The sequence below is a fragment of the Mus musculus genome, chromosome 3 (genome assembly GCF_000001635.26).
Source record: "Mus musculus strain C57BL/6J chromosome 3, GRCm38.p6 C57BL/6J".
NCBI lineage: Eukaryota > Metazoa > Chordata > Mammalia > Rodentia > Muridae > Mus > Mus musculus.
The window spans coordinates 116,471,934-116,487,616 of NC_000069.6; positions in this window are offsets into that span (position 1 = coordinate 116,471,934).

Consider the following 15,683-nt stretch of genomic DNA (forward strand, 5'->3'; position numbering starts at 1 on the left):
GTGTGAGAGCTTGAGGGGATGGAGAACAGCAAGGAATCAGGCAGTGTGTGCACAGGGCCTCACAGGTCTGCACCACATGGGGTCCTAGAGCTAAAAGGAGAAGAGAATACACACCTGCATCCCTAACCAAGACTCTGCAGTCTCCGATTGATGGCCACTTGCAAATGCTTTTTCCACGTGAGTCTCACTGAGGAAGCAAACCACTCCTAAGGGTCAGCCGCAAGTCCCTGAGTAGACAGCCAACGGAGAACAAAGACAGTGGCACCTTTGAAGGTTCTTTGTCTCATAATGTTAAGTCGGGCATTTTTTAACAGTCTATGTCCTTTGCATATGCATTATGGCTTCTAGTTTTGTGATTTTTGTGGGATCCCTGTGTGTGCCGATGTGCGTCTTGGCGGCTGTATGGATTTCTTGTGCTTTCTCTTTGGCTCATTTTCTTGTTTGGCTGTTTTGTGCCATTTAAATTTGTTTGCTTTTGTTATAACTTATTTTATTTATTTATTCCATAGAAGCTTGTTTGTTTTCTAATGAGAGACAAAAAGGGAGTGGATCTGGATGGGGTGGGAACTGGGGTGGGAAGGGAAACTGTAATCAGAATATACCGCATGGAAAATCTATTTTCATTTTATATGTACATATATATAAATTGAGGATCTATGCATATATAAAGAGTGGAGATACACACACACGTATAGGTACAGGCATAGGCATAGGCATAGGCATAGGCATAGGCATAGGCATAGGCATAGGCATAGGCACAGGTACAGGCATAGGCATAGGCACAGGCACAGGCACAGGCACAGGCACAGGCATAGGCATAGGCATAGGCATAGGTACAGGCATAGGCATAGGCATAGGCATAGGCATAGGCATAGGCATAGGCATAGGCATAGGCATAGGTACAGGCATAGGCATAGGTACAGGCATAGGCATAGGCATAGGCATAGGCATAGGTACAGGCATAGGCATAGGCATAGGCATAGGCATAGGCATAGGCATACATATATATCCACAGCTCGGGGATCACTGCAGGGCCCACCTTGGCTTCTCCTCTCTGTGCTGTGGCCTGAGAACTTTACCCTGGCTGCAAGGAACAGCCTGTGCTTGTTTCCGTATCTCAGGGAACGCTGCCTCTCATTGCTTGATAGTTACTATCTTAGAAATTGCCATACTATATTTGGCTCACCCTTTAAGCTGTCACAGGAAGGAAGGTAGCTCTAGTCTGTCCTCCCCACCCATCTGTGCATGTGGCGCACGCGCGCGCGCGCATGTGTGTGTGTGTGTGTATGTATGTATGTATGTGCATGTGTGTGTATGTGTGTGTGTATGTGTGTGTGTGTATGTGTGTGTATGTGTGTATGTGTGTGTGTGTATGTGTGTGTATGTGTGTGTGTGTGTGTGTGTGTGTGTGTATGTGTGTGTTGTGCATGTGCACATGCTCTCCCCAGTTGTATGTGAGTACCCTTGAGAAGGAGAGAGGAGCTTTGAGCTAGCCTCTACATTCCAATTAGTAGGGACAGACCGCTTTGTCGTTTGATAATTCCCTTGTCTCCACCTCCCATCTGCTGTAGGAACACAGATTACGATGCATACTGCCATCCCTATTACATGTGCTGTGGGGACTTACACTCAGGCCCCCACTTGAACAGCAAGTACTTTACTAACTAACCCTCTCTCAGCTGCCCCCCAACCCCCATCCCTCTTCCTCCGTTTTGGTTGGAAGAAGAAACATAATTTATTTTATTGCAATATTGTGTCAATATATACAGAAAAATAATTATAGAACCCCTTATTCATATATTCTAATTTGCTTTTCTCTTGCTATGATAAACACCAGGGTCAAAAGCAATTTGGAAAGGAAAGGGTCTATTTCATCTTTTTTTTTTTTTTAAGATTTATTTATTATTATATATAAGTACACTGTAGCTGACTTCAAACAAACCAGAAGAGGGCATCAGATCTCATTACGGGTGGTTGTGAGTCGTTATGTGGCTGCTGGGATTTGAACTCAGGACCGTTCAGAAGAGCAGTCAATGCTCTTACCAGCTGAGCCATCTCGCCAGCCCCAGGTCTATTTCATTTTACAGTCATCATCAAGGGAAGCAAAGATCCAAGCTTAAAAGGAAAGCTGTTTACTAGCTTGTGCCTTACCTCGAATTAGGCTTTCTTACACAGCCCAGACCCATCTGCCTAGGGATGGTACTACCTACCCACCATGGGCTGGGCCCTCCTCCATCAATCAGCAGTCAGGAAAAAGCCTCCCAGATGTGCTCATGGCTAATGCGATGGAGGCCACTTTTCAGCTGAGGGTCTCTCTTCCCAGGTGAGTCAAGTTGACGAAACCAATACAGACCATCACAGCCTATAAATCTTCTCATTGTTCTCCTACTGACCACGGGGTGTGTGTGTGTGTGTGTGTGTGTGTGTGTGTGTGTGTGTGTGTGTGTGTGTGTGTGTGTGTGTGTGTGTGTTATGTGCAGGTGCAGGTTGCACAGTGTGGATGTGGAGGTCAGAGGACAACTTTGTAGAGTTGCCTCTGTCTTTCCACCTTAACATGAGTCTCAGGGACTGTACTCAGACGACCAGACTTCAGTGACAAGGGCCACTGAGCTCTCTCCATGGTGCATGAGTAGTTCTTAACTAAAGAAAGCATTTTAAAATCTCATAAGTTAATTCTAACTATCCAGAAAATAAATAAGATTAAAGTCAATTACATTAATTTTAGGGGACAAATTCGGCTTGATTCGAATGAGACAAAGTACTGATTGCTCTGGTCTGTGTGTGACGGTTTTCACTACCTGGACAGTCATGACTCACTTCCCCCCGAGTTTGTCTGTGTGACTCACTGAAGAGCATTGATTCGTCTGCACAATGCACCATGATGTCATCCGGCCTCCGCTCCCTTCAGCTACATCGCTTACACGACGATCCCAGCCCTGTTTCCTTTGGTACCTGTGCAATTAGATGTGCAGCTGAATATGAGATTGTGACAGTGCGTGGCTATTCAAAAGGGCATGTTAATCATCCTGAATATACTCAAGCTTTTTAAAAAATAATCATAGACTTAGAAAAGTGAGCTTTAAAAAAAAAAAAAAAAAAAACCCACGCCAGGCACACCATGCTGTTTGATATCAATTCTTTCAATGCAGGGCAATAAGACATTTCTCAAGGTGGTCGCCACGTTGAAAAGGTCAGAGATGTATTTGAATCAAGAGAGATGCTAAGTAGAGGTATCCAGTCAGTTCAAAAGCTCTGATAATGAGGAGGGAATGGAGGATGAGGGTGCAATTAACTAAATAATACTTGCAAGAGAAAAGAGGGGAAATGCTAAGAAAATGACAGAAGCAACTGCACAGCGCAGAAGAACATGGTGGTACAAAGAGATAAGTAGGACTCTTCCTAAGATGGACAGGACAACACGAGGCACAGCCTGGCCTCAAAGAAAGGAGAGGAGAGAGGAGGAGAGAGGAGAGAGGAGAGAAGAGAGAGGAGAGAGGAGAGAGGAGAGAGGAGAGAGGAGAGAGGAGAGAGGAGAGAGGAGAGAGGGGAGGGGAAGAGGGGAGGGGAGGAGGGGAGGAGGGGAGGGGAGAGGAGAGGAGAGGAGAGGAGAGGAGGGGAGGGGAGGGGAGGGAAGGGGAGAGGAGAGGGAGAGGGAGAGGGAGAGGGAGAGAGGAATCTGGGAAAGAGGAAAGGGAGATGCAGGGGAAGGAAAGGAAAGAGAGGGGAAGAGGAGAGGGGCAGAAGGAGACAGGAAGGTAGGGGGAGAGAAGGGGAAGGGAGATAAAGGGAAGGGGAGAGGAGGGGAAGGAGATGGAGGGGAGGGGAGGGGAGGGGAGGGGAAGAAGTAAAGTATCCAGGATCTTTGTGACTAACACATATATTACAGAGTCATACCAGGCAAATGAGGAAAACTGGCCAAAGCTCTATCAACAGTCAGAATGTACATGTGGATCGTGAATGGCACAGTATTGAGTCCTCAGGCCTCTGAGGGAAGGTGAGTCTGGACCAGTCTGTCGGGAAGAGTTCAGCAAGACAGAAAAGAGCACCATGAGATGCTACCTGCATGAGATGGACTGCAGCCATTCAGGGTCTCCATGTCCATAGCATTGTGGATCTGCTTCTGTTTTTCCTTGGTGGGCCTGTCATCTCTCTTCAACCTCTGCCTTTTGATAAATGTCATCCTACTGTGTGGCTTAAGAACCCTTCCATCTTCTTTTGTGCTTCATTCTTGGCTTTTTCATTGGCTGTGTGTGTGTGTGTGTGTGTGTGTGTGTGTGTGTGTGTGTATGGTATGTGGTGTATTGTGTGTGTATGTGTGTATGGTGTGTGTATGTGTGTGTGTGTGCGCGCGTGTGTGTATAACACACACACACACACATCATTCACTATCTTAGTTTTTGAGACAGGATCCTTGACTGAGCTGAAGCCCACCAGGTCAGCCCCCCAGGATCTGGCTGTCTCCTCTCTCCACCCAGGACTGGGGTTCCAGGCACTGTTGTCATCACATCTGGTACTCATTGACTGTGGTGGCTCCGAACTCCCATCCTCAGGCTTGTGGAGACTTTTCCTCCCAGAGCCACTGCCCCAGACGCTGTGGGTCTGGTCCGTGGTGATGTTTTGTGTCATTGTTTCCCTAACTTATCCGTTCTCCTCCTCCTCCTTGATGCTGTCTGTGGACAGTCCTCTAGGGGATAGAGAATTCCCTAGAATGCAGCGGGGAGGAAAGGATCATTCAAAAAAGTCTATAATTCCCAGAGTGAGCTCCTTATGGTGCCAGAAGAGTTCAATGGAATGGCAGGAGGACTATCTTGGTTAGCCCTTTAAACCTCCAAGTCCTCTTTGGCAAGCATGTATGACTTGCAGTCTGAATAATTATGTAAAACCTCTCAAATAGTCTGGTCTACTTGAGGGAAAAAAAAAAAAAACCTCGAGTGTTTGACTCTCAGAGCTATGCAAGAAAGGTCAGTTGTCTACATCAACCTGAACAATACACCTCGAAGCTGGGGTGGGAGACTTCCAGAAAAGTAAGAGAAAGGACAAAAAGGCTCCTAGACTTTGATAGAAACTCTTTTTTTTTTTCTGCCATTGACAGAGAATGGGGAAACCTGAGATGCTTCAGGAGGGAAGTGAGACGCCATGTCCTATTTCAGCTCAAAGTCTCTTCAAGAAGGTCACGTCCCTCACTGTTGACACACCCTGATTTGGAGCCATGTCAGTGTGACACCAGTCCAGTTTCTCATCACTGGACACTCTTTTACTGTGACAGTCAGTCCTCTGAGTGCATGGGCAGCTATTGAGTTTGTGCACGAACTGAGATCTACAATGACTAAGTATTTCAAAGCAAATCAGATTTCTATAGCAGCTAAAATAAAATTATTATTCCAGGGCCAGAGAGTTGACTAGTAGGTAGAAGTGCTTGCTGCGATGCCTGGTGACCTGAGTTCAGTGCCCGAGTCTGTCCCAGATGAAGTACATTTTTATATTATCCCGGTGAAAACTCCTTGGTTAGGTTATTAACCTTAAGAAGAGACCCGAGAAGCTGCGAGTCTGGCATTGAGCATCAGATCTGTCTGTCTCTGCTGGCTCTGGAGGCAGCTGTGATATGGCTGTGGAAGAGCCAGCCACCTGATACCAGTGTGCATTGTGCTGGGGGCCTTTCTCATGCCCATAGACAACTGCTCTGCAGACTCGAGCTGGTAACTTGAGTATGGGGACGTGCTACTTTTTGAATCAATGCTAAGCAAAGGGGAGGAAAAGATTTTGGGGTTGTCTTTCTCCTTGTGTTCCTGAAATCTGATTCAGTCAACAAACAATAACAACTTGCACCTGTTTCTTCCACATGTTAACTTGAATTCGCCGTCAGGTCTTCCAGCCTTGGAGCAACCTGTAAATCTAGGCTACTGCTCCTTTAAGGTGTGATCTTTAAGGGAACTCTTAAGGCAGAATCACATGGGAGTCCTGTGGAAATATAAACAGATTGGGAGTGGTGAGATGGGTAAAGGCACTTGGGACCAAGCCTGAAAACCTGAGTTGAGTCTGTGAGATCGACGTAGTGGAAGAAAAGAACCAACTCTTGAAAGTCCGTCTGCCTTTTATATACATGGCATCACACACACACACAGACACACAGACACACACACACACAGGCACTGGTGAGAAATTACTGTAATAAAAACTATAGATGCCCAAGTCACACCCAGATTCCCCCACTCAGAATGTCCTGGGAGAGGAGTGGACTGGACTTTTATATCTATAAAGACGTGTATTGCACTGAAGTTTGAGACTCACTGAGAGCACAGAGAGATGGCATCAGAGAGGCTGAAGAAGTCTCAGTCTGAGTACTAGAATGGAACAGCACGGAAACCAGGGTTAAGTAGTCAGAGGCTCCAATATTCTTTGCCTGCTCAGGGAATCAACCCTGTGAGCACTGCAGGTTAAAACCTCTCTTCAAGCTGGGCTTGGTGGTATGTGCCTATAATTCAGCAGTGGAGAAGGAGAAGCAGGAAGACTGAGAGACCAAGGACAGCCTCAGCTACATAGCAAGCTCAAGGCCAGGCTGAGCTATATGAGTCCCTGTCCCAAGAACAAAATAATAAAAATAAAATATCTTCCTTTATCCTCTTTCTTTATTCCTCTTCTTCACAGCTTATTTTGATATCTTTCCCTAGACTCATAGTAACTTGAAAAACAGAAAAATTAACTATATAACTATCCTAATTAGACAAATGTTTTGATATCTTACCCTCATATTTAGCATTTTGTCTGTGTGTTGGTTTGTTCGTTGAAACGGGATCTCACAGCCCAAACTTGCTTTGAATTTACACTTCCAAAGTTCAAGAATTACAGAAGTACAGCTGTTTATACATGGATGCAACCACATCTAACTTTTTTTTAAAGCTATTTTAGCCAGCCACAATAGTACACGCCTATAATCTCAGCCCTCAGAAAGCTGAGGCAGGAGGACTGTGAATTTACTGCCAGCCTACATAGAAGACACTCTCTCAAGACAAGAAGAATGCCTTTCCCTAACATAGGCATGATTTAGAAATTAGATTCTTGATCAGAAGAATGCTGTGTCAAACACCCATTAGAACAGACACAGCCTAGGCCTTCCTGCACATATGTAGCTTGGTCTTCACGTGGGTCCCAAATAACTGGAGCAGGGGCTATCTCAAAAGCTGTCGCCTGTGTGTGGGATACGTTCTTCTAGCTGGGTTGCCTTATCTGGCCTCAGTGTGGGAGGAGGCACCTAGGCTGGCAGAGACTTGATGTGCCAGGGTGGAAGGATACCCAGGGGGCCCCCACCCGCTCAGAGAAAGGGAGGGGTGGGGGGAAGGATTTGAGAGAGGGTGACCAGAGGAGAGCAGTAAGTGGGATGTAAAGCGAATAAATAAAAAGAACAGACATAGTCCGGGAAGGCAAGCTTGAGTTTTCAGGGAACTGAAGTTGCCATTTTTTCCCACTGTTATGAGGGTGCCTAGGGGCCTCTGGGCCAGGACTGCAGGGGCCAGTCTTGGTCCGTGCCGTTGAGCCCATCCATATATAACCCTCATCACCTCCACGGTGGCCACTGAGAAAGCATGAAGGTAACTACAGAAGAGATGCCATGCTGTGAAAAGCCATGGTGATGTCTAGGTGACATGGCAAGGCACTGTCACAGCTAGCTCATCAGTGTGCGAGAAAACCAAGCCTGATGAGAACCAGTGAGTCAGATTAGCCGTGACTCTTCAACCCCGTGCACATCTGGAGATGACCGCAGCTTTGCCAGATCTTGATTGCAATCTTATGAGATTCCTTTAGCCAAAAATACCCAGCTATCTTGTTCTTGGATTCCTAGTTGTGAAGTAATAGATTGTGACGTAATAAATATTTGTTGTCTCAAACTCCCAAATTTGAGGCAGAGGGATTTGTTCTTCAGCAAGAAATAATTGAGAGTGTTGTGGAGTTAATAAATGTCCTACCCAATACTGCTGCTGAGGAGAAACCCATTTTTTTTTTCAGCTGCACAATTATACCGTGGCCATAGCTCCTTGGTCTTGTCACGTATCGTAGGATCTTTCAGAGGAGACTGGGCTATAAAACAGCTCACTGAAGGCTCACAGTTGTAATGCTAGTTGAAGACAAGACTGAAAGGCTACAGCCCATCCTTTAGGATGTGTGCTATTTGGGGGATCAGCAAGAAACATGGAGTACTCTTTCTTCTACAGCCAGAATGTACTACACTGACAAAGGGGGCCAAAATGGGAACAGACTTCCCCACCATTACAGTTAATTCCGGCCCACAAACTTGTGTTTCTCATCCTGTGACTCCAATCACTGTCCTTTACTTGAATTCTTCCACCAGAGGTCACAACAATGGCTCCACTGAATCAGAAGATGAAATTCCCACAGGCCACACTGAGCTCTTTGTTCTATTAACCCAGCAAACAAAGAAGGGCTCATCATTTTTTGCTGGTAAATTGCTCCATGTTACTAAGGGTAAATTGAGTGGTTGCTGTGCCAGTGGAGGCAGGGAGGCCAACGTCTGCAACCCAGGACACTCTGGGAGAGGCTTTTGGGTCCTATCAGAATCTGCACTAAACATTAAGGCAAACGAAGAATAAATAGAAAATGGTTACTAATGTTTAGACTCTTTGGGAGTGAAGCATTTCCATTAGTCCCACTAAGAATGTCTAGCTGAGACTCCATTGACGGTGTAGCAGACATAACAACACAGGGTTATAACAAGTACGTAAAGGCTCTTCCTTGTTTGTTGTGTAGATATTGATGCGTTTTCTTTTCTCCTCTTCATTATTCCACCTTTACTTCATGTCAAGGTTGTTACTCCCTTCCTTCCAGTCAGTTACTGGTCAGGGAGAGTCCTGAAGCATCTAAAACAGTACCCGCTATTATCATTCCTCTTGACAGCCCACAATAACTGAGACCTTTTTGCTGAAGCCACTGCATGCCTTGGTTACAGGACACAGAGAATTCAATAGTGGCCAAGAAACTTGACTGCTGTTCAAAGTACTGTGAACAGTTACTGTGATTGCTCTTCAGTAGATAAGACGTCTATAGCCATTCCGGCACCAGACCCCAGGTTCTGGGAACATTTGGGACAGAAAGAATGGAAGAGTCAGAGGATGGGGAGGAGGATGTGAGTTGCTGAACGCTGGACAGGGCGTGGCTGTTACACAGGGGAACACACAGCAGCTGAAAGTCACAGAATCTGCACAGGATCAAACCAGTTAAACATTCCAGGGAGGGAGGGAGGGAGGGAGGGAGGGAGGGAGGAGCTCCAGAGGCCCCACCTCTAGCTGAGGAGCTGAGGGGTGCTGAGCTAGAGCAGAGTCTCTTTTCTTTGAGGGGTATGTCAGTTACTCACGACCCAGTGAGTACATGACCCCACACCCAGGTACATATGGGCAGCACTAGTTAGACTTAGTGGCTTTAAAAAACAAAACACAAGTAATTTAAAAGAAGAACATGAAGTTAGGAAGGGGGTATGATGGGAGAATCCTGAGTAGGGGGTGAGAGGGGGGAAGGACCCTGGGGAGATGGGGGTAGGAGAATATATTCAAGATACATTATAGAAAATGTATGAATTTTTCTTTTTTCTTTTTTTTAAAGATTTATTTATTTATTATATGTAAGTACACTGTAGCTGTCTTCAGACACACCAGAAGAGGGCATCAGATCTCGTTACGGATGGTTGTGAGCCACCATGTGGTTGCTGGGATTTGAACTCGGGACCTTTAGAAGAGCAGTCAGTGTTCTTAACCGCTGAGCCATCCCCCCCCCCTTTTTTAAAGATTGAACTTTTCAAAGAATAAATAAAAATGCTTTTAAAAGTATTGTTACTGTGGCTAGCTTTACAGGTCACTGTTTTAGAATGTCCAAGTAGGACTGCATAGAACAGACATGACCACCCCAACGAGGCTATGGTAACTGATGGAACTTAGGGCAAATCTTTCCAGTAGATAAAAACATCTTTGTAAAAACAGTTGTCCTGACTTATTGGGCCAAAACGAAATGCTATTGAAATAGAGCTCTGTAAGTAGGCACTGGACTCTTGTCACTTTTCCTCACGGTATGATTGAACATCTGACAAGAACATCTTAAGGGAGGAAGGGTCTGTTGTGGCTTACAGCTTGAAGGTGCAGTCCATCGTGTGATGTCAGGACAGCAAATGTGCAAGGCAGTTGGTCGGATAGTGTCCACAGTCAGGACTGATCAGTGATAAACACTGGTGCTCAGCTTGCTTCTCCTTTGTACTCTGTTGGAATTCCATCCAGCCCATGGGGTTGTGTGGCTTACACTTAAGCTTGTTCTTCCCACTGCAATTAGTCCAGTCTGAAAACACCTCTGTCTTAGGGGTTCTATAGCTGTGATAAAATACCACCACTAAAGCAACCTGGGGAAGAAAGGGTCTATTTGGCTTATGCTTCCACTTTGTAGTCCATCACTGAAGAAAGTCTGGACAGAGAGCCAAGCAGGGCAGGATGCTGGAGGCAGGAGCTGACACACAGGCCCATGCTGCGCACTGGCTTGCTCCCCATGGTTTGCTCAGCTTGCTTTCTTATAGAACCCAGGATCACCAGCTCAGAGGTGGCACCATGCCCCGTGGGCTGGACCCTCCCTAATCAGTCACTAATTAAGAAAATACTCTACAGATGGATCCTATGGAGGCATTCTCTCAAGTGAACTTGCCTCCTTTTAGATGACTCTAGCTTGCGCCAAGTTGACACAAAACTATCCAGGACACTGTCATGGCCACCCAGAAGTGCATTTCCATGGTGGTTCTAAATCCAGTCAAGATGGCAACGTTATCCATCACAGATGTTGAATGGTCAAGAAGATAGATCTGGCTGTTTGCTGTCTCTTAGCTCCAAGCACACCTTTCAAAACTCTGTTTCATGGGTGAGATGCTGTTTTATCATTTCCAGACTTCCTTAACACACGGCTTCCAGTTAGGGCTTCTGAAAAAGGGAAGGCCTGGGTGGAAAGGGGAAGAAGGTAAAAGAGAAAGGGCTTTCCCCCACTTCCAGTTCCTCTCGGGGCTGTTGTAGTAGCAGTGGCAGTGGTGGGGTTCTTCAGCCTGATTCCCTCCCTGACACACCTTTGCTATGTTTCTTTAACAGTAGGAAATTGGATCATTTTTTAGCTCTGGCTACTTCAATGTCTCTCCTTTGCTCCAGTAACTACATCTCTAGTTCTGAGTAGAAGATCACCTGCTTGCAATATCAGATAATAGAAGAGCTTACAACATATTGGGAATAGGCAAGACCGAAATTAGCATTTTGATCCTGGTTGACTTTGGGGACCATTAAAACACATTTGTAAAGAAGACTCAGCAGAAACGTCATGAGTAAACCTGATGGACAGTTGCCTCAGTTTCTACCCGTGAACTCATGCCTCTCAAACTCTTTCAGGCTAATACTCTGCCTGTATCTAGCCATCAGTCGGTTAAAGTTACTACAGTTCACAGCAGTCCAGACATTTCTGTCCTCTGACTTCCTGCTCAGATACTGTAGAGTGCTTGAACGTTGCATATGTTAAATCAACTGTACATACTGCTACCCAATTTTAACCACAGAAGATGCTTGCCAGGGTCAGAATAGGAAAGGAAGAGGTTATATCATTGCTGGAAGAGGAAATGCTGATTTGAAAGTCTCCAGAGTGGGGATGTGGCTCAGTGGTGGAGCTACCTTCCCTGGGATCAATGCCTGGCACAGAGAAATAAGATTGTGTGTGTGTGTGTGTGTGTGTGTGTGTGTGTGTGTGTGTATTTACTACTATATAATTACCACCAGGCAGTAGAATCTGCCTTCTTCTATGCTCTTAACTTGCTTTGTGTTGCTTTGATAGAATACTGACCAAAACCAACTATGCAAGAAAGGGCTTATCTGGTTTACATTTCCGCATAACTGAAGGAAGTTAGAACAGAGATTTAATCAGGAACCTGGAGGCAGGAACTGAAATGAAGCAGATACCATGGAAGAATGCTTCCTCATCAGATACCGTGGAAGACTGTTTCTTCATGGCTTGCTCCCCATGGCTTTTTCAGTTTACTTTTATACAGGCGAGGACCACAAGCCTAGAGGTGACAATGCCCAGTGTGCTGTGCCCTCCCACATCAATCTTTAGTGAAGGAAATGTCCCCTCTGACTTACGCATGGGTCAATCTGATAGAGGCAAGGCCTCAACTGATAACTTCTTTCCAGGTAAATTTAGCTTGTGTTAACAAAAGCACTAGGCAGCACACCCACATTGTTGACATCTACAAAGACCACAGATTATCTTTTCCTTTCACAATCACTTTTAATGTTCATTTTAATCTGAACATGGAGGGGACAGGGGAGAAATCCTGGTTCTTTCTCTCTTCTTTGTAAGCAGAATCTACTTTGGGTGAAGTGGACTGTTACACTATGGGAAGTCAGATTCACAGCTACCAGACTTTTTTTGTCTGTGCTTGTTCATGGGTGTATATTACTTTGCATTTAAAGTTTTTCAATTTAAATTTTAAATGTTTTCATAAACACCAGATTCCAAAATAATTTAATTATTGACTTGATGATAACATTATTAACCAATTGATCATAAAAAATAGTCTAGAATTACTAAACATGGAAGTAAAAATTTGTGGGGGTGTAGTGGCCCATGCCTTTAATACCAACCCTTGGGTGGCCAGAGGCAGAAGTGTGAGTTCAAGGCCAGTCTGGTCTACAAAGTGAATTCCAGGACACTCAGAGCTACACAGTGAGACCTTGTCTCAACACACACACACACACACACACACACACACACACACACACATTTTTATTGGAAATATGTATGTTAATAAGTAATGTGGGGTTTTTGTTGTTGTTGTTTTAAAAATGAGACCAGGTATAGTGGATGAATTGCTGTAATGAAACAAAGTCTAGTGGGAATTATAGCAGAAAGGTTATCAAGTGATTCTGGGGCTTAAGTTCTGTGTATTACTGAGGAGATATTAAGTGATATATTATAGAACTATCTGCTTCTCCATCTAGTGGGAGGAGGGTAGAGAAAAGAAGTAACTGGTTTAAACTCAGCAGTATCCTTCCAACGTTGATTGGTTGTTTTCTAAAGAGCTTAAGCAACTGGGGCTGGGGACATGGCTCCCTGGGCAAAGCGCTTGCCCTGGAAACAGCAGGAGCCACACTCAGATCTCAGGACCAATGTAAAAAGCTGTGTGTGATGATCTGGAGAGATGGCTCAGAGGTTAAGAGCACAGCCTGTTCTTCCAGAGGATCTGAGTTAGGTGCTTGTAACTCTAGTTCCTGAGGAAGTCATCTGAAGTCAACCTCCAGTCTCCACCAGTGCGCTGGCACACACACACACACACACACACACACACACACACACACACAAGCACACACACAAGCACACACACGCACGCACATGCACACATACACACACACATACACACACACAAGCGCACGCACGCACATGCACACATACACACACACATACACACACACAAGCACACACACGCACATGCACACATACACACACACATGCACGCACACGCACGCACGCACATGCACACATACACACACACACGCACACATACACACACATGCTCACATGCACTCACTTGCACATTCACACAAATAATAAACATAAGTAATCTAATAGGCTTTCCCAAATATTATTTGGGAAATGGCTTTATTTAAAAATGCAAGGTTGCAGTGAACACTTAATGAAGACTTATGTAAATACTGAAGCTCATTATATGGAGACACAAATGTGTATCTTTGAGTAGGTTTTCAAAGAATAATAAATCGCATTTTTATTTATCTAGTGCCCTGGCAATTTTCTTACACTCTAGGGGAATGCAAGATAAAATAATAGCAATATTAGAATGAAAAAAAAAAAAAGAAATCAGAAACCTGTGAATTCTTCATTTGTAAAGAGGAAGAAGAGCAGGCTGTGAGAAGAGAAGCTAAGAACCCACTGACCCTTTCTGCTTTCAGGCCCATCAATTTGAGGAAGAAATATGTAAGCAGAAAAAATTGGAAACCAATTCTCTAAATTAAACTCCTGATGTAGGCAAACAGAAAGCAAAGGCTTGGTGAAAAGTGAGGTTATGAGTTTAAAGAATATTAGTTTCAGTTTGTGGGTGTGAGATAAACAAAGCAATCCATTGATGAGTTGTATCAGAGCTCCTAAAAATATTCTTTTAATTGGACATTTTCTTTATTTACATTTTAAATGTTATCCCCTTTCCTGGTTTCCCCTGCAAAAATTCCCTTCCCCTACCCTCTACCCCCTCCCCCTGCTCACCAACCCACCCACTCCCACCTCCTGGCCCTGGCATTCCCCTACACTGGGTCATAGAACCTTCAGAGGACCAAAGGCCTCTCCTCCCACTCATGTCCAACTAAGTTATCCTCTGCTACTTATGGAGCTGGAGCCATGGGTCCCACCATGTGTACTCTTTGGTTGGTGGTTTAGTCCCTGGGAGCTCTGGGGGTACTGGTTAGTTCACATTATTGTTCCTCCTAGGGGGCTGCAAACCCCTTCAACTTCTTGGGTACTTTCTTTGGCTCCTTCAGTGGTGACCCTGTGCTCCATCCAATGGATGGCTGTGAGCATCCACTTCTGTATTTATCAGGCACTAGCAGAGCCTCTCAGGAGACAGCTATATCAGGTTCCTGTTAGCAAGCACTTGTTGGCATCCACAATAGTGTCTTGGGTTTGGTGCTTGTATATGGGATGGATCCCCAAGTGGGGAAGTCTCTGGATGGTCATTCCTTCAGACTCTGCTCCAAACTTTGTCTCTGTAACTGCTTCCATGGGTGTTTTGTTACCCCTTCTAAGAAGGAAGTAAGTATCCAAGACTTGACTTCAAGAAGTCTTCCTTCCTCTTAAGTTTCATGTCGTTTGTGAATTGTTATTTTTGGTATTCTGAATTTCTGGGCTAATATCCACTTATCGGTGAGTGCATACCATTTGTGTTCTTTTGTGATTGGGTTACCTCACTTAGGATTATATCCTCCAGCTCCATCCATTTGCCTAAGAATTTCATAAACTCATTGTTTTTGTTTGTTTGTTTGGTTGGTTTTTGGAGACAGTTTCTCTGTATAGCCCTGGTTGTCCTGGAACTCACTCTGTAGACCAGGCTGGCCCTGAACTCAGAAATTTGCCTGCCTCTGCCTCCCAAGTATTGGGATTAAAGGCGTGCACCACCACACCCGGCTCTTTTTTTTTTTTTTTTTTTTAAATAACCCTATTTAAAAATGAGATACAGAGGTAAACAAAGAATTCTCAACTGAGGAATACCGAATGGCTGAGAAACACCTAAAGAAATGTTCAACATCCTTAGTCATCAGGGAAATGCAAATCAAAACAACCCTGAGATTCCACCTCACACCAGTCAGAATGGCTAAGATCAAAAATTCAGGTGACAGCAGATGCTGGCGAGGATGTGGAGAGAGAGGAACACTCCTCCATTGCTGATGGGATTGCAAGCTGGTAAAACCACTCTGGAAATCAGTCTGGAGGTTCCTCAGAAAATTGGACATGGTACTACCGGAGGATCCAGCTATACTACTCCTGGGCATATACCCTAAAGAATATTCTTAAAGAGCCAGGCTGTTAGTAGATACCTGTAAAACCAACACTTGGGAAGTAGAGGCAGGTTCAAGTCTAGCCTCGGACAAACAGGAAGTGCCTGG